The sequence below is a fragment of the Balaenoptera physalus genome (genome assembly GCF_965194825.1).
Source record: "Balaenoptera physalus genome assembly, chromosome: 8".
Classification (NCBI taxonomy): Eukaryota; Metazoa; Chordata; class Mammalia; order Artiodactyla; family Balaenopteridae; genus Balaenoptera; species Balaenoptera physalus.
The window spans coordinates 11,884,205-11,907,544 of record NC_138887.1 but is presented as its reverse complement, the minus strand read 5'-3'; the positions used below and the strand labels follow the sequence as shown (position 1 = coordinate 11,907,544).

General features: G+C 40.7%; 1 long non-coding RNA gene across 1 annotated transcript in view; it reads left to right on the top strand.

The window, feature by feature from the left end:
* LOC309666284 overlaps positions 1-23,340 on the top strand; it is a 184,371-nt gene that overhangs the window by 106,739 nt on the left and 54,292 nt on the right. The window contains exon 3 of the long non-coding RNA XR_014266988.1: positions 21,276-21,349. This is a non-coding gene — a long non-coding RNA (uncharacterized lncRNA). The remainder of the gene's footprint in view (positions 1-21,275; positions 21,350-23,340) is intronic.

Genomic DNA, 23,340 nt, shown 5'->3' with positions numbered 1-23,340 from the left:
CGTTGACTCATTGAACATAAATTGTACAGAGGTGTGCTTGGGTGATCTTTTTTTCCCCGTAGACTAAGCAGAAGCTAGAAACAGAGAAATAGAATTGGCAGCCCAAAGGAGTGGGGCATTGAAAGTATTACTTAGTGTCTCAGATTGTGTTGTCTTTGTTTGTTTGTTTCATTTTATTTTCAACTAAGCCAAAGGTACAAAGCATTTTTTTCCCTGGATTTTGTGAAGACTCATTTTTTGCACCGCGAATCTAAGTAAGGACACATTTCTACACACCCTGCTAAGGGGAGCTTCATACCACTGAGGTTGGTGCCAAGGTCTCGGGTAGGAGAAATGATCATTCAGAAGCAAGGAAGTTGACAGGGGCTCAGATCTTACAGGGTGCCCTGCTGCAGTCCCCCATCACTCTTTCCTAATTATTGTCCTTGCCCACTGCTACCCCATGCATTCTCTGCCCTGTCACTAGTGTTAACTTTTCAAGAGATAAATTCATCGTGTGATTCCCCTGCTTGCTAATAGGGTGAAACCCAGTTGACCTGATCACCTATAAAATAGAATCCAAATTTCCTGACGAACAGCACTTCATCTTCTGTCACTCCCCTTCATGTCCCTTGCATTGATGGCTGGCTGAATCACATCCTTGCTCAGCGATGCCATACCAGACCTCTCCATGCAGAGTTCTCTGTACGTTTTCTTTCCCTGCAGCACCTTCTCCTCTGGAGAGCTAACTCCTAACTCTTCTTCCCCTTCACTGAAGTCTTTCTCACGCAATCACGCAAGCAGAGTAAGTTTGCTGTCCGACCTCAGCATCACTGACCAGAACTCTCCTCTCACCAGAACAAACCATATTTTTTCTTAGTTTTTGGTACTATATGTGCCAGTCTCTTCCCTACACTACAAGTTTTCAGTGGCAGGCGTTGCTTTTTTCTTGTTTTCATAATCTCACCATCTAAAAATCTGCAATACAGATCAACAAATGTGTTAAATAAAGGAATAAAAGGTTACCCTGCAGAATTAAGGAAACTAGAGTCTGTTGATTAAATTTTTTAAAAGCCCAGCTGTAGATTTAGGTGATTATGTTAGCAACTATAACGTAAATTCTTCTTATGGGAGATATACCTGGGGCCTTAGTGAAACATGCATATTCCCAGGGCCATCCCTGGAGACTCTGATTCTGGATGCCTGTGGTAGGGCTCTGGGACTTATATGTTTATCACTTGTCCAAGGTGGCTCTTGTGATTCTATCATATAATGAGAAAACCTGAGTCAGAACCCAGCTGCGTATTAGGGCAGGTGGTGTTGCTGGCTGCTCCTGAGATGTCTATAACATATTAAGCATATACTTAATAAGCGCCTACTTACTATAGGCCAGGATCCATCCCGGTGTTTGAAATTGCCCTAATCTCTGGGGACTGGGCTCACTCCACCAAGAGTAGGTGGGTCAGTACCCTCACACGGATGCTTCTGATGTGAGTGAATTCAGAACAAAGTTTATTTAACTGTTTATTTAACCAGATTGTCTTTTCAAAACGTACATATCTAATGTTTCCCTTTTATGTGCTATAAAATTGCTGCATAAATTAAATTCCGTGTTTGGCCATGATAATGCTGAATATCCTTTTCGAAACTCCACACTCCCAGCACACCCTGAAAAGAATGCCCACCCCCCCCCAGTTAGAATCTGGTGGATCCCCTCAGGGAGCAGTCCTCCACCACAGCAGAAAATCTCTGTTCTGATGCCAGATTCCAGCTGCACCTCACCTGTTCCATCCTGGAGCAAATGATTATCCATGCCCTGTCAAGGCATGTCAATGTCACTGACACTGGCTTATCGATAATATTTCAGACCCAATCCTGGAAACAGGTTTTTGAGGCAGGGAAGGAGTCAAGTCAGTGGGAGAGATGGCTAGTGAAGTCCTGAGGCTCTTGGGTCAGGAGCGTTGCTGTAAATGCTCCCCGAGGGTGGAAATGGCTGAAGAAATGCATGTTGCATCAACCTCCCAGTGTAGCCTGGAGTCCTAATTATGGGACTAGCATAGAGATTTAAGACAAGCATTCTTAGTCTCAGCATACAAACAACTACTTTTGAGTAGCAAAGGAAATCACTCCTAAATTCCATTTCTACCTTCCACCATAGAGAAGTAGAATCATACATCTCAGAGAGACCGATGACATTGTTCTTTCCTGGAGGGCAAACTGTGACATTTTGTCCAGTCAGCGGTTGCAAGTGCCAGCCAAGATAGTGGCTCAGTCTTAGTCTCTGGGAGCCTGAAGGGTGGGCCTGTAGCCACCTGTTCTTTCAACAGGTGTCTATTAAAGCAGCTACTGTGTGTCCAGAGCTTCTGCATGTTTTCCTCTTAACTATTGCTTCATAACATTTATAGTTTTTGTCTTACAGAGGATTTATCCATATGGAATTATTGGGTTATAGGTCCAATCCCATCTCTTATTCACTCATCTATTGAGTTTTCATGTATTTAAAATGGAATTATTTCAGGAATTTAAAAAATAAGTAAATAAAGGCATCTGATGGTTTTCCAGGAGAAGAGAAAAGAAGGAGTCCTCACTGAGTCTATATATAGAAGCCAGCTCTCACAGGAGCCGTGAGTGTTGTTCTGATATGGTCAGACCGCTCTGGGCTTGCAAAGGTCACATTGACCAAATGTAGATGCGTAATGGACCAAAAATGGGGCCAGCTGCATTATGGAGTTTGAAGTGGAGCTGATGGAATGGACTTGCTCTTGCCTGAAGTAGGCATTTGATGTGATTTGAGGGCCAAAGAGGGATTTGAATATTCCATTATTACACGAGAATTATAACATCACACAAAGACTGCTGAAAGAGATAATCCACTAGCATATTTGATCACATCAGTAAATTAGATTTGTGAGCTGTCCTTTAATTGAAAAAGAAAATCCTAAAGAAAGCACTCATAGATAAATTCTAATAAAGAATTAGGTGGGGAAACCTTAGAAGCTTGGATTATGGTTTGGGTGGAAGAGGTGAAAGATGAGGTTATTCTGGGCAGCCAGGATGTAGCCCTCGTGCTCTGGGTGTCAATTCAAAGATTACAGCTCTAGTTTGGTCTGGTTGTTCCATGTAGACAGAATTTAGGAAGGAGTAATGAAACTTTTGAGCAATCAGCACTTCAAAAACAAAATTAGCTGCTCTACAAAGTAAACTTTTCACAATTGGAAGTGTTTAAGTAGGGATGGACAGCCCACTCTGAAATGTTTAAGAAGGGGAGACTGACATTGAAAAATGGCTTCCAAAGTTTTTCCACATCTACTTTTCTATGAAACCTAGAGGAGTTTTTGGTGCAAGCGTACATATTCTATTCAACCTCTTAAATTTCATGTTGTTCAGTTTTGTCACTCTGTAATTTATTGAGATCATCCTTAAAAATCTAATTTTGTTGTTGCATATATTTCATAACCCTCTCTATTCGATTTCTTCTGAAAATCTCATAAAGCCTCTTTCCTTTAACCAAGTAATTGATAATATTGTTGATTGTACAAATGTATTATATATAACCAAGAAATAGATAACACTATTATCAACATAATATTGTTGATAATATGGTACAAATGTATAATATACAACTGAGAGATTGGTAAGGTTGTTGGAAAAGGTGCTGTTGAATACAGAGCCGGTCTTCATGCCAATACACATCTCTCTTAAAGTCGTTTCCATTCACCCATGTATTTACTGAGTCACCTTACCGAACTAGTATACATTCCATGTATCCTTTTCTCAAAATTGAATGCATTCTCTCCTCTCCCGTCTTCTCATTCTTTTCCCTTCACTATTATCCTTCACATATCATCAAGAACAAATCAATAATCTATTCTGCAAGTTTTCGTCTTGCCTCTTCCATCTATGTGACTCCCATGGCCCTCAGAGAGATGATAATCAATTATTTGAGCTTCATCTTTTAAAAAATCTCATCGGAGTAGCCCTTGTGGTTTTTAGTGACTTAAAAAATTTTTAGTGGAGTATAGTTGATTTACAATGTTGTGTTAGTTTCTGTGGTACAGCAAAGTGAATGAGTTATAGGTATACATATGTCCACTCTTTTTAGATTCTTTTCCCATACAGGTCATTACAGAGTATTGAGAAGTGTTCCCTGTGCTATACAGTTCAGTGATTTTTGGAAGCCCAAGTTTATTTTTTACTTGAGGCTTCCTAATATAATTTTTAGAAATTCCAGAAAACTTATTTTTTATCCTGAGCCCTGCTTAGAACAAAACTTCCTAATATCTGAATTCACAGAAGTGCTAATTCATAGTCAACACAATTGATTCCTTGGTGTAGTAGTAACAACAAACATGATCAAAGAATTTCATTACTTACAAACATCTGCTATACATTAATGGTTCTCCACATATTTAGGGAGCAGAGGATCCAAAAATTATATCGTTCTTTACAAGGCACCATGAGATATTTAATTCTGTAATACAAAGTAAAATTAGTTGTCAATAAAACACAAACTATTATGCACATGAAATAGCAGGTCATGAGCCCAAGTACCCATGAAAAAAGCATGATCAACTATTTACAAACTTTTCTGTGAAAATTAATTTACTGCTGATTCCCTTGGGCTAGCATCATTTTGGAGGAAAATTGGAGCACGTATATTGCACATTTATCTTTAAAAGCATATAAGGGAATTCCATGGGAAAAAACCTAAAATTTTTCACATAACATCCGTGTTCTAAGAAGATGTTGTTTGAGCCATACAGCCCAACTTTATTAAATTTAGATACTATAACTTGTTAGATAATTAATATCTGTCCAAGTATCCAAATTAGAAAATCAGTGAATCAGGTTGTTAAATAATCTGCTCCAATCTGATACCAGAGCTGAGATTCTTCCTACAGCACAGCCGTTCTCATATTTCTTCTTCATTGAGATCATCTGTAATCAGTCAGAACTATGTTTTTGAGAGCTTCCTAACAAGGACAGAAGGCAATCTGCTGAAGTGGTTAGGAGCAAGGACAGTGCAGTCAGACTGCTTGGATTTAAATTCCAACCCTGCTACTTATCACCTGGGTGATCTTGTGCAAGTAGCTTAAAAGTCTCAGCGTTAGTATAGAATCATAAAGCAATAGTAGCTACATCACAGGATCATTGTGACTGTTAAATAAGGTAATCCTTATAGAGGATTTAGCACAATGTCTGGCATGACATTAGTCTCCAATAAATGTCACCTCTGACAATTGAGTTGCCCTCATTTTCTGCCACATACTATAGAATCCCTATTTTTCTCTTTTACTGTTTAATCTGTTTTTTGCATAACTTAAAATACGTGTCCCAGTATATCCAAACTCCTCCTCCCTGGCTATCAAAAATTTCAAGATACGCGGATGCATTTTCTCAGTTCTGATCTCTTCCACTTTGCAGCATCACCTGAGTTCCAGGGAAGAGTTAGCAGGTACAAATAAGAGCTAAGAAAGTCAAGACGTGCCAGAAACTGTGCTTTTGCAAGACTAACATTTCCAGGTGTCCTGAGGGAGAGGTTCTCCATCCCTACTCAACCTTTCCTCTGTGCCAATTTTGTATCTGTACATGAACTACATTATTTATTGCCTTCTTCCATAGGTGTCACCTTGTAATATCAGTCTCACAGTGATACATATTTTTCTTTATTTGAACCAGACCCATCTTTCCAAATAGAATTCTATCCTGGACTTTCATCCACTCCTGTCCAGACCTCTAAAGAATGCTGCAAGGGAATTTCAAAGTTGGTGCATGTTGACCCAGACTTTGTAGAATCTCACTCCTGGATCTCTTATTTCTGAGTTCTGCCTGCTGTTGAGACACCCTTCAAGATAAGACATTTTCTTTCTCATCTGGATGAATATTTCTTATTAGGCAGGGCCACCCTTAGCCTCCTTTTCCAATTCCAATTAGTGTGAAATATTTATCTACCCCAAATGGAACTAATGGTCTCAGGAGAGAATGGATTCTCATCCTCGAAAGTGTACAAGCATGGAATTATCTGCAGATATGTACGATGGAACAAATGTATAAGCACATTCTGTATATTTCCAAAGAGATCCATTAATTTCCTCACTCACTTGTTCACTTGTTCATTCATCAACCAAATACTACTCTGCCAGAAGTAAAAGAGGACATAATTTGGGGGAAAACTTACAGGAAGGAATATCGAGTTCAAAGGCAGTGACTGGCCAAATATGGGTCTTGAGGACAAAATGGAAACCATGGGCTGAAGGGTAGATGTAATTTTTTTAGCTTCCTGCTCTTCTCTCTGTTTCTCTTGCATCTTTGATAGGGTTCGATTGCCCATAAAACAGAAAATCTGAAAACTTAAATCTTATTTTCCTTTTTGTTTTTTAAAGAACACAGCCCAAAAGAGATCATGACAATTAAAGTCCTAACATCATAGATTCTAAAAACTTAAAGGATCTTGAGGCTGATCTAGTCCATGCACAGTTATGGAATGCTCAGATTTTCAGCATGATGCCAATTTTTCTAGTATTCTTTTTGGGAGGTATTTAGGATGGGAGGTTGAAGTTTTGTGGTTATCTGTATCTTTCTCATTTTAAAAAATTAACGTATCCTGTTTTCTTTGAGTTTCTTATTTTCTTTTTCCATGTAAAGATAGCTGAGTGGGAGGACAGACACTGTGTCTGAGGGCAGTGCTTCCTGTTGACTATATCAACCTCCCTCTTTTGAAAGGATCAAGGGAAGCTTTTCCTCTTAAAACACAGAATGATGTTGGATGTTCAGTCAGACGCAGCGGTGACTGCCACTGGGGGTCTTCTCTGGGGACACGTGGTACCTGAGAGGCCAACACACAGGTGTGCCTGAAGGTTTGCAGAGGGAATGCCAACCCAGAGAGAGAGAGAGGGACCCGTTGGTGGGGAAAAGAGAAACGTCAAAGAAGAGCCAATCATCATCCAGCTGACAGAACCCATTCCCAGTCTTCAGTTAAATCGAAACCAGTTGTGCCTCGCTGAGAAAAAAACCCAATTATCGGGTTCCTTATGAGGGCAGGCAGAAGAGGCTTCAGGTCACATTCTAATGTTCTTGTCTGAAGTGGGGGACCCTATGGAAATCATAAATCGACAGATTTCATGGGGAAAAATATCTAATTTCATGCCTATTTATATTCATACAAATGTCATATTGAAACCAGGAAGTATGTGCTGCAGCTGGGACACCCAGAGGCTCCCCTTAAAATTCTCTGTGCTGTTGGCTTCGACATGATTTCTCAGGCTGCTGAGTCACAGCCATGGGAAAACACCGTTTAAACGTTCTTCTAGGTGTTTTCAACTTTCTGTTGCAGGTTTGGCTATTTTAAAATCAACGCCGATACTGCCCACTTTGTGACTCTGTGACAGGGGACCAAATGGGCTGCTGCTCAGTCTCTGCTGGGCTTTCCCAGGCCCTGGAGTGCAGCAGTAATGACCTGGTTAATGCAGCTCAGCGTCCTCCAGCAAAATTCCTTTAGGCCAAGGGCTCCGCGGGATTTCCTACACACCTTGATGGAGGTCCAGAATACTTCGGTCTATTTCTTCTACCCCTTGGTATCCACTCTTTTCTTCATTACCCTCCGGACACTGTCTCCCAATAAAATCCACTGCTCCTGTCCCTTTGAGGTCTCAGGGTACTCCGGTGATGAACTTTCTTTCTTTTGTGTTGTTGGCACGGTGCTATTTCGTTCTGTTGCAAATATTAAAATCGTGAACTCGGGGCTCACTTTACTTGCTAACACATATTCTAGTATGAGCACAAAAAGGTGGAGACTTTTGCCCCCTCCCATGTCCATTTCTTGCAGATACTTGATTTTTTTTTTTTTTTTTTTTTTTACAAGGCAAAGCTAGAAGTCAGTCAGTTTCATGTGTCCTGTGACATCCAGTTGTCCCTCCTCTCCAGTCATCAGTTGTTAAACCTCTCTGTCTTCAGGGTGAGAGTCTTCCCTTTTAGGAACTCTGCTGGGGAGATGAAGAGGCGGTAGTTTCCCCTAAGTCCTCTTAGAATAGGTTCTAGGGAGGAGCACATGGGCCTTTCCCAAGAGGCTGAATTATAGATCAGTATTGCAGATCAACTCCAGGCATAACCCAATCTTCCAGGTTCACCTGGATAGACCTGAATACAGAGGGTCAGAACTTGGAGAACTCTAATTGGCTCCCTGGTTGAGTTGTACCATCCCAACAAATTTTCTTAGGCATGGATGATGATTTTTGAATTAAAAAAATTCAATTATATTTTAATAAGTTGGGGTATGTCTCACCAATTTGCCACAGTTCCCACTATTCCCTATTGTTTGTACCTTTTTGTTACCTGGCATGACTTGCCAACATTTTTCTAGTGCTTGAAGCCATTCCATTTCCAGCTCTGACTTAAGTCACTGCTCTGACCCCCTACTAATTCACCTAACAGATGTAGGCTAAGGAAAAAGCACAGTGTTTGGCACATACAAAGTATTTAATGCATATTAGTTGATTCACTGAATTCATGAATGAATAAGACTTTTCTTCTTTTGGGATATACATACAGATCATCAGAAAATAAAATGTCCTCATTTTCTATGCCTAGCAAGAGCCAGAAGAAAATATCATCAAATTCTCATGCAATTTCTGATGCTGCCTAATCCAGCAGAAAGAAGCTACACAACTACAGTATGGAAAGGATTCTGAATTAAAACAAAAACGAAAAGCATAGATTTCCTAATAGCAGAGAGCCAAAGACCTTTTCATAGATCACGAACACAAGGGCAGGGGCTGAGGAGCTGGGCAAACGGTGCCAAGGAGTGTGGCTGGGAGCTCCCCCACCCTTGTTGGCCCTGTGTTCTGCGGGTGCTACCCTTGGCAGTGTCCCCAGACCTGGACGCAGTAAGGTTCTGTGCTGTGTAAGAAACCAGTTCCCTGGGTTGGATGATGAATCCTCCCTGAGTCTAACACTTCGGTGGTGGTGATAGCAGTGACAGCTTCAGGACCACGATCTACACTTCTAAGTGTGCTACATGTTTGTTCTGACCCTCCAGTTAAGAACAGGGTGATGGGAGGGTGGGGCTGGCCAACAGAAAGAAGATCACAGGACAGGAACTGTTTTAGGAAAAGCCCTAGAATGATAGGAGAATTTCAAGGAAGATGGACATAATACTATGAAATAAGTTTAATTCTTTTGTACTTACTGATCAGGTACTTATATAGTACTTAATACGTGCCAGGCACTGTTCTAAGCCCTTAAAAATATCAGCCTTAATCATTACAACAACCCTGTGGGGTTATTATTATTATTCCCATTTTCCGGCTGAGGAGATTGAAGAACAGAGAGGTAAGGTAACTTGCCCAAGGTCACACAGCTCTGATTGATGGAGTCAGGAAAGGAATCAGTGCGGTCTCTGTGCTTAACCAATACTGTATGGCTTTTTCCCAGTGAAGTTCCAGGTCTGGGTGATAGGATGTGGGGTTCGGAGGAGCCATCCTTATACAATAGGACATTAAACGTCTCATGTCACACCCTTGTCGTGGTTCCCTACAAAAACAAGAGAAGAAAGTGAGAGAGGTATAGGGTTGCTCTCATCTTCTCCCCACTCTCCTTTACCTGACGCTTTACCCTGCCTCATTTCTTCCTCTTCCCTCCCTGGCTCGGGTGCGGCCGTTTCAGTACCAGTATTTACATTTATGCCAATATTACTAATGATATTTATACCAACATCAGAAGTATTTCAGGAGTTCTCTGGCAAAAAAAAAAAAACTGAATTAAGAATTATGAAAATTAGATTCTAGCATTTCCTCTGCCTCTAAGCAGCTGTGTGACCTTTGGAAAATGATAACCTCTCTGGACTTGTGGTTGGTTCTTCATCTGTGAAGAGAAGAAGCTGGGCTAAAATAATGCTAAGCTTCCATAGAGTTCAGATACTTCATGATTCCATGATATAAACAAACCAAATATTTTAGCAAATGTTCCTCAAATGTTGATAAAACAAGTTAAACTGACTGTGTTCATTTCAACCCCATGCATTTCAAAACCATGCCCGTCCCTCGTTTTTGTTTTCAGCCTTGTTTTTTTGTTTATATCAGTGTTCTCACTTGTTACCACAGGAGGTAAGGAGAGCTTCATTCTGCCTGATCAGGTTTTACTTTATTTTATTATTTTATATTATGTTACCTTATTCTCTTGCAGTTTGCATGTCATAATACAAATCAGAATAGTCCAAAATAGTGCAGAGCCTGTCAAGATTTTCTTGAGGAAATTCACAGGAACTTCCTGTATTTTCACAACCATTTAGCATATGCCAGATGGAGAAAATAATGCACTGCTTCCCGAGGAAGTGGGACATTTAGTAACGTGGGTTTTCACACATAAAAATACTATCTTTTATTTCTGAGCCGCCCATGGCTCTAGGAAGGGGAAATGGCCAGGGATCTGCAGGGCTTTGGGCAGGAGGAAGTCACTGTCTAAATTGGAGAAGACTGATTTCAGCTCTTTCATGTGTAAGTGCTTCTGTAGGTGCGGTGAAGACTTGAAGAAGAAACAGGCCCCCTGCCCGGCTTAAAGAGATTAGGCTTCTCGGAAAGGCAGAGCGAACGCTGCGGATGAAGCTCTGTGGTGACAGGCACGTGAGAGTGTCCAGGCCAGATCAGTAGCTTTGAGGGCTCCTTCAGGGCCTGGGTCTGAAGCCACTGGCACCTTATAAAACTCGGGAACCAGACTGCTTGGCTCAGAGAATTCCTGTGGGGTCTGGCCACCATCTTCTGCTTTGGTTTCTGATTTTGTTATCACCCCAAGGCTAGGGGCCAGGATTCCACCTCCCTGCCCAGCCCTCTGCATGAGGCCGCTTGAAGGTTGCCAGGCCTCCATGTTGGACCCTGAGGTCCCCTAGGGAGATGGTCTGTCCTTAGCCCAATGCCAAGTGGTGCCTCCTGTCATCCTTAATTCCTCTTCCTCTTGCAGCCTCAGAAGATCCTCTGCCTCCAAGACACTGGGGGGATCCAACCACTTCTCCCCTCTCCACCGCTTCTGCTATGACCAAAGCCACCACCATCCCCTGAACTGGTTTTCCTGCTGCGGCCCTTGCTGCCCGTTCCAGGGATCTGTGGCCCTGTAACAAGCCTCCCCAAAACTTCGTGGGTTACAACAACACCCATTTTATTATTGCTCGTGATTCTGAAGGGGTTGGCTGGGGTTCAGCTGGATGGTTTTCATGTCGGTCCCCTTGCGGTCTGTCCCACATGGGCTCTCCAGCCTGGCAGCCCAACTCTTAACACGGAGTCTTAGGGCCCTTAAAGTTGCCGATGTAGAAGCTGCCAGCCTTTCATAAGCACATCAATACTTCGGTGAAAGTCAGTCACAAGGCCGGCCCACATTCAGTGTGGGAGGGGCTTACGAAAGGGTACGGATGCTGGGGGCACAGTTCATGGGGGGCCACACACCCCTGCAATCTGTTCTAGGCGCAGCAGGAGAAAGACCTCGTTCAAAGTGTGTCAGAGAAGGATCTGGAGGGGCAAACCGAAAATACCCAGCTCACTAACCACCCCAACAAAGGAAAAGCTAGCTTCGGGAGTCTACCCTGCTGTGAATGTTCCAGAAGTAAACCAACTGATAAATGGACTCAAAAAGACAGATAATAACAAGTGTTGGCGAGAACGTAGGAAATCAGAACACTCACACACTGCTGGTGGGAACTGCAGCGATTTTGGAAGACAGTCTGACATTTCCTCTAAAGGTAAAACACAGAGGTACCGTTTGATCCAGCAATTTCACCCCTGGGTATATAGCCAAGAGGACTATAAACATATATCCACGCAAAAAGTTGCATGCCAATGTTCATCGCAGCGTTATTTATACTAGCCAAAAAAAGCAGAAATAGCTCAAATGTCCATCAGTTTATGAATGGATAAATAAAATGTGGTAGATCTACACAGTGAAATATTATTTGGCGAGAAACAGGAATGAAGTACTGATGCATATTACAACATGGACAGGCCTTGAAGACACTGTTAAATGGAAGCCAGACATCTAAGGATAAATATTACCTGATGTCATTTATATGAAAAGTCCAGAACAGGCAGACGTATAGAGATGGAAAGTAGGTTAGTGGTGGCCTAGGGCTGGAGTGCAGGAGGACAGGAGGATTGGAGAGCCACTGCTTAAAGGGTTCAGGCTTTCTTTTGGGGATGATGAAACCGTTATGAAATCGGTTGTGGTGATGGTTGCACAACCCTGTGAATACACTAAAAACCACTGAACTGTACATTTTCAATGGGTGAATTGCAGGTTATATCAGTGGTAGCTCAATAAAGCTGTTACCAAAAAGAAAAAAAAAAGTGTGTCAGACCACCCCTCTCTGCTCAGAATTCTCCAGTGGCCTCTCGTATCTCTCAGAGTGGAAGCCAAAATCTTGCCAGTGGCGTCCCAGGTGCACCCCCTCTACCCCTTTAGCTCTCTGACCTCGTGCCTTCCCGCTCAGCCCTCTTGCTCTGTTCCAGCCACCCTGGGCTCCTTGCCCTCTCCAGAATTTTCCAGGCTCTGCCTCAGGGAGTGCTTTTCCTCCATGTATCTCTGAGTCCCTCCTTCCCATCCCTGAATCTTTACCCAGTCAACACCTTCTCCACGTTTTTCCTGGCTGCCCATCTACAATTGCAGCTGCCACCCTTCCTGTTCCCTGCACCCTCTCCTACTTTTATTTTTCTCTTATGGACCCTAACCATTGAAGAAAATATATATTTTACTTTTTAATCTTATTCTTTTGTTGTTCTCCTTGTGGTAGCATGGTAGGCAAAGAAAGTAATTCCATAACAGCAGGGGTTTTGCTGGTTTAATTCACTGCTGTATCTCAATGCCTAGAATAATGCCAGGCAAGCAGTAAGATTCCTCAAATACGTATTGAATGAATGAATGAGTGAGTGAGTGAACGAATCCTGGCTCCCACCTCCATGTCAGACTTCTGCTTGGTGCCTCTTGAGATCCTTGGGCCCTGTTTGTCTAAGAGCGTATAGGTGGCCCCCCAGGCGAAACCTCCTGAAGTGGGCCTTGAAAGATGGGGGTGGGTTTCAAACAATGAGTTTGGAGGGTGGACGTCCCGGTGGGCTTTGGTGCTGTACTGTACGGCACATGAACAAAGGGCAGAGAACCATCTTGCAGTGGGGAGCCTCAGCGGTGGGAACCCGGGATTCAACGGGGAAAGCTGTAGAAAATCACACTGCCTACGTCAGGGATTTCCAGATTACAGAGGGCTATGAAAACCAGAGTCTCTCAAACAGGAAAAAAAAAAAAGCACTAAAAGTGAGAGCATAAGGGATGGATTATCTATAGGAATGGGCCTCAATTTTTGGATGCCAATGAACTGGGCGTCTTGGTAGATGCTTTCTACAGAGTGTCACTGATCGTCACCACAAGGCTCCAGGAAGGTAGTATTCCTCCCACTTTCCGGATGGGGAAAATCTAAATCACATAACCAGGTCAAGATGCAGAGTAAAATAGAATTTAATTTATATCTGCCACTGTTCCGTATTTTACACAGTCTTCACCTCACTACTTAATGGTGAAACATTGTACTCTTCAAAAGAGATACTCGATCCTAACTATTTGAGACTGAGGAAAGAGCATACAAGTGGTTTTTAGATGGAATAAAAAGAGAATCTATTATCCCTTAATTCATCTATGAGTGAGCTTCAGAAAGTTATTAGTTGAAGGTAAATTAATAGTCTTAAGTTATCAGGAAAGTAGGATTTACTTTCTACAAAACACTTCACCCCCTTGCTGCTTTGCTGACTATGAAATTTTTTAGAGCTTTTAAAATCCTGACTTCCAGTTTGCAAATGTTGCATTTGGCAAGTAGGGAAATCAGTTCTTTCTCACAGTCGTGAGGCGCCAATATTTTATTCGCTTTGGTCTGCCTGCATTCTTGATCTTTACTAAGGTAGGCCCGTGGATTCCCTGAGAAGTGGTGGGCTTCATGTAACCAAACGTATTCACCAGCAAGCTGGGGGTGTTCATGGGACCTGCCTTCCAATAGCCAGAGGAACTGACCTCCATGGTCATTTCCAGCTCGAAGATTCCACGTTGTTTACTAAGATCACGCTCAAGAGTGCAGGGCATGTAAAGGAAATTGTAAACAACTTAGTTTATTTAAGGCCTAAAATATATGAAGTGGGGCAGTGAAAGAAAAAGTTTAAAACGTGAATGAAAGGCAGAGTAAAATGGTTTGTGTTATGTATTTAAGCAAGAAAAAGCTACTAAGGACTTTGAATAGGAAGCACAAGCAACAAATGAAAACAGCAAGGGGGACCACATCAAACTAAAAGCTTCTGCACAGCAAAAGAAACGATCGACAGAATCAAGAGGTAACCTGTGGAGTAGGAGAAAACATTTGCAAACCACATATCCAATAAAGGGTTATTATCCAAAATATATAAGGAATTCCGACAACTCAGTAGCAAAAATACCCTGAATAATCCAACTGAAAAATGGGCAAAGGACCTAAATAGATGTTTTTCCAAAGACACACAAATGGCCAACAGGTGTATGAAAAAGTGCTCAACATCACTAATCACCAGGAAAATGCAAATCAAAACTGCAATGAGATATCACCTCACATCTGTTAGAATGGCCGTTATCAAACAGATAAGACAACGCAGTAAGTGCTGGTGAGGGTGTGGAGGAAAGGGAACCCTTGTGCACTGTTGGTGGGAATGGAAATTGGTGCAGCCGCTGTGGGAAACAGTATGGAGGTGCCTCAAAAAATTCAAAATAGAACTTTACCATATGCTCCAGCAATTCCACTTCTTGGTATTTATCCAAAGAAAATGAAAACACTTAACTCAAAAAGGTATATGCATCCCCACATTTCTTGCAGCATTTTTTTTTACAATAGTCAAGATATGGAAACAACCGAAGTGTCCATCAACGGATGAATGGTTAAAGAAAGTGTGGTATATATATTTATATACACAATGGAATATTATTCATGCATAAAAAAGAATGAAATCCTGTCGTTTGCAACAATGTGGATAGACCCTGAGGGTATTTTGCCAAGTGAAATAAGTCAGAGGAAGACACATGCTGCATGATCTTACTTATATGTGGAATCCAAAAAGAACCAAACAAAAATCAGAATCCGTGTTTCCAGGGACTGGGGGGTGGGCAAAATTGAGAGATGCCGGTCAAAGTCTACAAACTTCCAGTTATAAGATGAATAAGTTCCAGGGATCTAATATTCAGCATGGTGAGGGCAGTTGACAATACTATATTAAACATTGGAAAGTTGCTAAGAGAATAGATCTTAGATGCTCTCACCACAAAAGAAAAAAACCGACTTGTAATTATGTGAGGTGATGGAAGTGTTAACCAACCTTACTGTGGTAATCATTTCACAGTATATACATGTATCAAATCATCACGTTGTACACCTTAAACTTACACAGTTATAAGTCAATTATATCTCAGTAAATTGGAAAAAATGTCCTGTTACACACCAAAATTGGAGTATTGCTATATATTTCATCCATTCCATTTTTTCAAAAGCTATATTGAGGTATAATTTACACAACATAAAACGCAACATAAAATTCACCCACATTTGATCTGCACTTCAATGGGTTTTAGTAAATTTGCATATATATGCAACTATTACCACATTCCAGTTTTAGAATATTTCCATCAGCCCCCCCCAAAATTCCCTCAGTTAATCCCAGCTCCAACCCACGGCCCCTGGCAACCACGCATCGGTTCTTAATATTATCACAAATGTACTCATAGAGAGCCTAGTAGTTCACAAACTATGAGATTTTTCTGTGTCTGTGTGTGTGAGAGAGTACGACTAAGAGATACACACACACACACTCAGCTGAAATATGAACCACCAAAATAATGCTGTACATTGAACTGTTTTCAGGACGTGTGTTTGCTAATAATTCAAAAAAGCTGAGATTTTTTTCAAATGTAAAAAAAAAAGTGTTAAATTTTTTAATGCTCGTACTGACTTACTGGTTAACGAATGAGTGAGTTTCAAAATTGTTTGTTTTTCATTAGCATTGAGACTTCACTCCAATATCTAATTGGACCCCAATATATAAAAGAGAGAAAACTAAGCAAGCAGCAGGAATAATAGAAGGAGATCTGGCTCACTGATCCCTCGGACTGTCCCCCCAAATCCTCTGTCCTCGTAGCTCCTCTCCTGCTTGCCAGATGGCACCTTCAAAAATATCAGTCACTCAGCCCTCCTCAAAGGTCCCTGTTCCCCCCGAGAGACAGAGACCTTCCACCTGACTGGGCCACATACTCAGATTTTTCAAAATAACGGGGAGATGTCCTGGGCATACCTACCCCCTCTAGAAAACACAAAATCCTCCACTGTGCTGATTGTGGGTGAGAGGTGTAATCATGACCTTTACTCACATATTTGCAGATATAATCCTTTTCTTTACTTCCTTAAAGGGTTAACCACATCCATTATTAGTGGCTTTGATTTAAGCTTATTTCTCTAATACACAAATTCTCAGTGAACTTCTCTTTGTCACTTTTAAGTACTACTAAAATGATGTTTCATCTATCTTGTGTGTGTGTGTATATATATATATACACACACACATATATGATTTTGATGGCCTTTTTAAACGTCATGATTTTAGGAGGTTTTTGTCCTTTGACTATTGATGTGATGTATTTTATTTATTTATTTATTTTAAAATTTATTTATTTATTTATTTTTGGCTGTGTTGGGTCTTCGTTTCTGTGCTAGGGCTTTCTCTAGTTGTGGCAAGCGGGGACCACTCTTCATCGTGGTGCGCGGGCCTCTCACTATCGTGGCCTCTCTTGTTGCGGAGCACAGGCTCCAGACGCGCAGGCTCAGTAGTTGTGGCTCACGGGCCTAGTTGCTCCGCGGCATGTGGGATCTTCCCAGACCAGGGCTCGAACCCGTGTCCCCTGCATTAGCAGGCAGATTCTCAACCACTGCGCCACCAGGGAAGCCCATGATGTATTTTATTAATTGCTTAAGTAGTGCTCACGCATTCTTGGTTTCTGGCATAAATCCCACTTGGTCATAGGAAGCTGTTCGTTTAATTCATTATTAAATCTTATTTCTGATCATTTTCCTGACTGCTATGCATCTATATCCATGTTGATATTGTTCTGTTAATTTTCAGGGGGGTGTGTGTTCTCAGCTTTCAGTATAAGTTATGCTCACCAGGAATTAGAAATGTTTCTCCCATTTTTTCATGGAACAGTTAAAAAGTGTGGGAATTACCTCTTCCTTGTTAAGTCTGAAAGAATACCCCAGTAAAACGGTCTGAACCTGGAGGTGTTTTTTGGAGATAATTTCTTGGCAAGCTCTTTTTTTTCTTTTTTTTTTCTCATCATTGTTGGCCCCATTGATGTTCTGTTTCTTCATGTTCTGTCTGGTGACTTACATTTTCCAAGAAAATTATCCTTTCAATACAGTTTTCAAATGTATTATAATAAACCTCACATTGTATTCTTCTATTTTAAAAAAATTTACCCTTATTCATAGTATATGTTCTTTTTTTAATCCTATTATGGCTACTTGAGTGTCTTTCTCTCTTTTCCCCCCATGATTAAACTTGTTCAAAATGTGTCTTTTAGTTTGTTTGGTTTTCTTTTTTGAAGAACTAGTTCCTAGATTTACCAATTGACTATTACTCTATTACCTATTTCATCAGTTTTTTAATTTATTATTTTCTAGATGCATTTGCTTTAGGCGTATTTTGTTGTGTATTTTTAAATATCTTGAATTTAATGCTCAGCTTATTTATTTTATTCTTTTTGTATTAATGATACTATTAAGGGCATCAATTTGCCTCTGAAAAGTGCTTTGGCACATTAACATATGTTTTCATGTGCCGTGCCTCTATTTTCATTTTAATTGTTTTCTTTTTTATTAATTTTGTTAAGCATATCAATTTTAATTTAAAAAAATAAACACTTGTCCCCTCTTCCCTCTCACAACTCTATAGACCTTTCCTCCATCCTCCTGACAGTTGGCACCGTGGGCCATCCAAGGCAAACCTGATGTTTATTCCTTATTAAGCAGCCTATATTCTTTTTCTTTAATTTATTTTATTTATTTATTTATTTATTTATTCATTTATTTATTTACGGCTGTGTTGGGTGTTCGTTGCTGTGCGCAGGCTCTCTCTAGTTGCGGCGAGCGGGCGCTACTCTTCGTTGTGGTGCGCGGGCTTCTCATTGCGGTAGCCTCTCTTGTTGCGGAGCTCGGGCTCAAGGCACATGGGCTTCAATAGTTGTGGCTCGTGGGCTCAGTAGTTGTGGCTCACGGGCTCTAGAGCGCAGGCTCGGTAGTTGTGGCGCAGGGGCTTAATTGCTCCACGGCATATGGGATCTTCCCGGACCAGGGACCGAACCCGTATCCCCTGCATTGGCGGGCAGATTCTAAACCACTGCACCACCAGGGAAGTCCCCAAGGAGCCTATTTTCTACCAAGTCTTACTCCAATTTAAAAGCTGTAGAGTCATGGTCCACGTGGCTCTGCTAAAATAACAATAGTCCTCTGCTCCCATAGCTTAGCCTTGTCATTTTGATTAAATAATTTATTCCTTCATACCAGGGGGCAGTGAATGAATCTTTGCCATAAAAGTTAGATACAACTACAATCTCCCGACCGTGCTTTTCTCTAGTTCTTCCTGTGTCCACCTGCACCTCAACGATCTTTTCACTCCATGAAGCAATGTGTCATTGCCTATGCCCTTCCTCATTCTGCCATTTTGCATGCATGGGGGTTGTACTCTCCAAATGGGTAATGGAAGGAATATACTTGTGACGTGGAACTGGGGATGGGGAGTTGTCACTGGCTGCCTCGGAGAGTGGCTGTCTCCCAGATTAGAGTGTTTTTGCAGGGCTCTTTGGTCTACTAACGTTTCATGTCTGTGGGATGCAGCGATGCAGGTGTGAGTGCCTTCCTGTCTGCTTCACATGATGCCCTCTTATGTCTTCTCTTTCAAAAGGAACATGTGGCAGCTTCAGAAAGGTTTTCAGTCCCATCCATTACTCATGTAACTCTTTGAATTGCTTTCAGATGAGGGAAAATTATAAATAAGTTCTCTAAGGGTCTCTGCTTTGGCAACTTTATACTTCCCTGTAGATTCTGTGGACATTTTGATGAAGAGTTGAGGAAGAATAAATTAGAACAATTAGCTACCTTGCATCATAGCCCTCAAGTTATAGAATCAATAAATACCTTTATTTAACTTGATAAACCCATGAACTCACTTTACAGTTTTAGTGCCCTCACTGGTAACTCATATTACATGTTTGGAGGATCTAAAGGCCTAGATTAACAATGATTTTGCCAAAACCTTCTCCTTATAAATTCTGGACTGGTGAGATTCTACCCCCATTGGCCTCTTCTCAAAGAACTGGTTCATTTATTATAGAGGAACGCTTGGCCTAATCTAATTAAATTGTAGTCCATGAAACAAAAATGCTTTTTAAAAATCTATCACTAATAGGGGCTTCCCTGGTGGCGCAGTGGTTGAGAATCTGCCTGCCAATGCAGGAGACACGGGTTCAAGCCCTGGTCTGGGAGGATCCCACATGCCGTGGAGCAACTAGGCCCGTGTGCCACAATTACTGAGCCTGCGCGTCTGGAGCCTGTGCTCCGCAACAGGAGAGGCCGCGATAGTGAGAGGCCCGCGCACCGCGATCAGGAGTGGCCCCCACTTGCCGCAACTGGAGAAAGCCCTCGCACAGAAACGAAGACCCAACACAGCCATAGATAAATAAAATAAATAAATAAAGATACATGAAATTGCTAAAATTAAAAAAAAAAAAATCTATCACTAATAAAGTTAACAACGATCAATACATCAAATATCCAGTTATTTTGTAGTAATACCTCCCACCAAGTGCTGGGATAAAAATCATTCCTTCCTTTTCATTTTAAATGTTAATCTTCAACATACTCATTCCCAAATTTACATCTGAAAGTGGAATGTTGACATCAGAAGTTTGATGAAACTGAGATACATAATATTTAGACTCTGTACCCCCAACTGTCTATAACCAACCACAGAATGACATTTTGAGATGAATGGATAGAGGAGAATGCTCATTTGTAAGATTAAAGTGTGTAAGACACAAGTTATTGACTACTCTTTCTATTTATTCCTCAATCCCTTACACTAGGTCTTCCAGCCCAAACCCCTTACCTTAACTGCTTTACCCAGTGTAGTCCTAAAAATTTGAAATCTTAATTTCTTAATTTAATTTTTATTTAACATTCTGAATACAGTAACCAGACAATTGCTGTTGATAAGACCTAAGCCCGATTATCTTTCCTCTACCAAAAATCCTCTAGTGGGTTATCAACTCTTTCAGGTGAAAGCTGAAGACCTTACAGTGGCTTAGGAGGCTCTACACCTTCTGGTCCTTCTAACTTTATGTTTCCTTCCATATTGGTGGTCTCTCTGTCACTACTTCTACCCCAGCCATGCAGGTCTCATTGTGATTCTTTGCTTACGGTAGGCAGACACGTGCATCACAGTTTTTGCACTTATTTTGCCCTTCTACCAAAATGCTTGTTTCTCAGGGATTGACTGATTTTGCTTCTTCATCCATTTTGGACCTTCATTAAACATTACCTTCTCAATAGGGTCTTTCCCAAACATCTCCTTAAAACTGCAGCTGTCTTTCCTCAACATCATCCCCCTGCTTCTTGTCTATAGCGCTTACCACCATCAGCTGTGCTCTGCACTTTAATTATCTACCTTGTTTGTTGTGTAACTCCCCTCCCTAGAAGATAAACTCCATGAGAAAAGGGATTTGTCATGTGTCTCTTCACTATTCTACCCCCAAGTTCGTAGAAAACTGCATGGTACACATAAGTGCTTAATACATACCTGTTGAATATTGAGAGACTAAAGCCATCAAAGCTATTAAATAATAAATAACCACATTGAAAACAATACAGAATTTTATTTATATTATCCTTCCTTATTTTGATCTAGATGGTTTTACACATTGTGACAAATGTGCAGTCTCACAGGATTTATAGATATATTTATATATAGATATATATAGATATATATGTAAATATATCACTCTGTTCAACTCTGTCACCTTTATTCTTATTTTTAAAAGCAGAGATACGGATGAATGATTTCTCCCAGATTCTGAAAGTCAAAAAAAAAAAGGAAAAGAAAAAGTGAAAACAAAAAGCAAATAACAACAATAACAAAAAAAACAGAGTCAGGCTGTGCCAGCTTTAGCGCCATCAGACATTGCCTCAAAGACAATACAGCTCTTTCTCTCTCTTACAACAGGGTTCTCACTCAACCAGCATGTCCTTCTGGGGGAACATCAAAGGAAGCCTCAGCCTTCAAGGACCTTTGAGATGGTAGGTCTGGCACTGGTGAATCAACACTAAATTGCTACAAATTGGTGTATTGTTACTACCAAAATATGTGATATTAACATTTCCTGCCTGGGAAAGAAAATGTTCCTCTACCCTTCTACGTTCTTCTGGCTGGTCTAAGAATTAGATTGATATGAGACAGATTAACAGGAGAAAACCATATGAGAACCCCACATACATGAGAGATTCAAAGATAGAAAGGTAAAATGAAGTCTATATGCCATACTGAGCTAAGGAATGGGAAAGGGGCCTGGGACTTCCAAAGATAGGAGGGTCATTCACAGGATGATAAGAAAAGCAGATGGTTGGTAATTAGATGCTTGTCCTGCCATATAGATGGGGCCACTTAGATAAAATTTATCTCTGGTAATAGCTCTTTTTCTAGGAAAAATCCCCAATTTAAATTCTTCTAGGTAGTTAAGAGACGGGCATTGGTTCTCTTGAGTCCACAGAATCTCCATTGCTTTTAGCTCAAAATAATCCACATGCCAAAGTAGCACATCTTGGGGAGGACTGGTTTGAACCCACTTATAGTTCACAAAAGATCGGTAAAGTAACTAAACTCCTGGCCATGAAATCCTAGTGTGAAGTGAAGACAAAAGAGGTGGGGAGAGAGAAACCCCAATAACTGTCCTTAGGGCGAGAGATGGAGCTGTCAATTAATTTGGGTCTGTAAAGATTTGCCTTCTGGTATGCCAATCAACCATTGGAGTCCTGTAGGAATTCAGGAAGAGGAAAGATGAAAATAAGTCAGAATTGTTTAAATGTTTTCCAGGAAAAGGCAGACTTTTCTTGGGCATTACAGAATCAGTATAATTTGCAGAAAGAAGGGGAAAAAACGTGTATCTTAGGAGCCACAACATTGAAAAACACTCCAAAAAGAATGCATAGGCATGGTCTAAGTGGGCAGCTATCAGGATACTGGTTTTGTGTAAATTAAAATTTGCTATTAGGAAGCATGTTGAAATAATTTTGGAAAGGAGGTTTGGGATTTCTGATTCGGGTGCAGATTCATTGAGACTTGAATTCATTGATAGAGCTCAACAAAGAAGCATCAGAATTTATATTGCAGAGAACTGAAAGAAAATTCTTAACCATTATGGTAACATCTAGCCTTGAGAAGGAGAATAAAGTGGAGAATGCCTTTGCTGTACACCTGAAACGAACACAACGTTGTTAATCAGCTATGCTCCAATATAAAATAAAAATTAAAAAACATGTCTAACATGATAAGCTAGACATGAAATCATCAGACCTTAATGAAAGATTTAAAACTTTATAGAAATTTTGAAATTACACAAAGGTAAGAGGATATTAAAAAGTGAAATGAGGAGTTTTGTAAACTTGAACTCAATCCTTTATTTTAGGAAAACCAAGTGTATCTGACATGAGTTAGTTCATAAACGGTCATTTGTTCTATGTAAAATCTGAAAGCGTTTTTTTTTTGAAATTCAGAAGCTATTTTAAAATGTACTCATTGAATTTGCTTTTATACGTTTTAAATTGTTTTACCAATGGACATTCCTCCTGCTAAATTCATTTCTCCTAAGCCAATTTATGGGAAACAGACATACAATGAAGGGAATGAAACCATCCATGTTATTCGTAACACAAGGAAAGTTACTTTGTTTTTCGGTTTTAGTGCGCTTTACTGCATCAAGCAGATACAGAAGGCAGCAGATTTCAGAAAGAATCTGAGGGGAAAGGAAAAGAAGCAAAGAATTAGCCTGGGTGAAGCTTAGGACAGGTGGAACTTTGAGTCTCACTTGCTAAGCCGTCATTGTTACCATTTTATTTGTAGAAACATCGTGAACTTCCATAAGCCAGAGTTCATTTAGATATTAATTCTCTTTGATATGTGTGATATTGTGAGTTATAATAAGAAATATATATTTGGTCTCCATTCCTATTTCTGACACAGAGCTCCTAAAACTCTTAGAATTTCCTCAGTGATGAGAGGGGTAAAGGCGTCT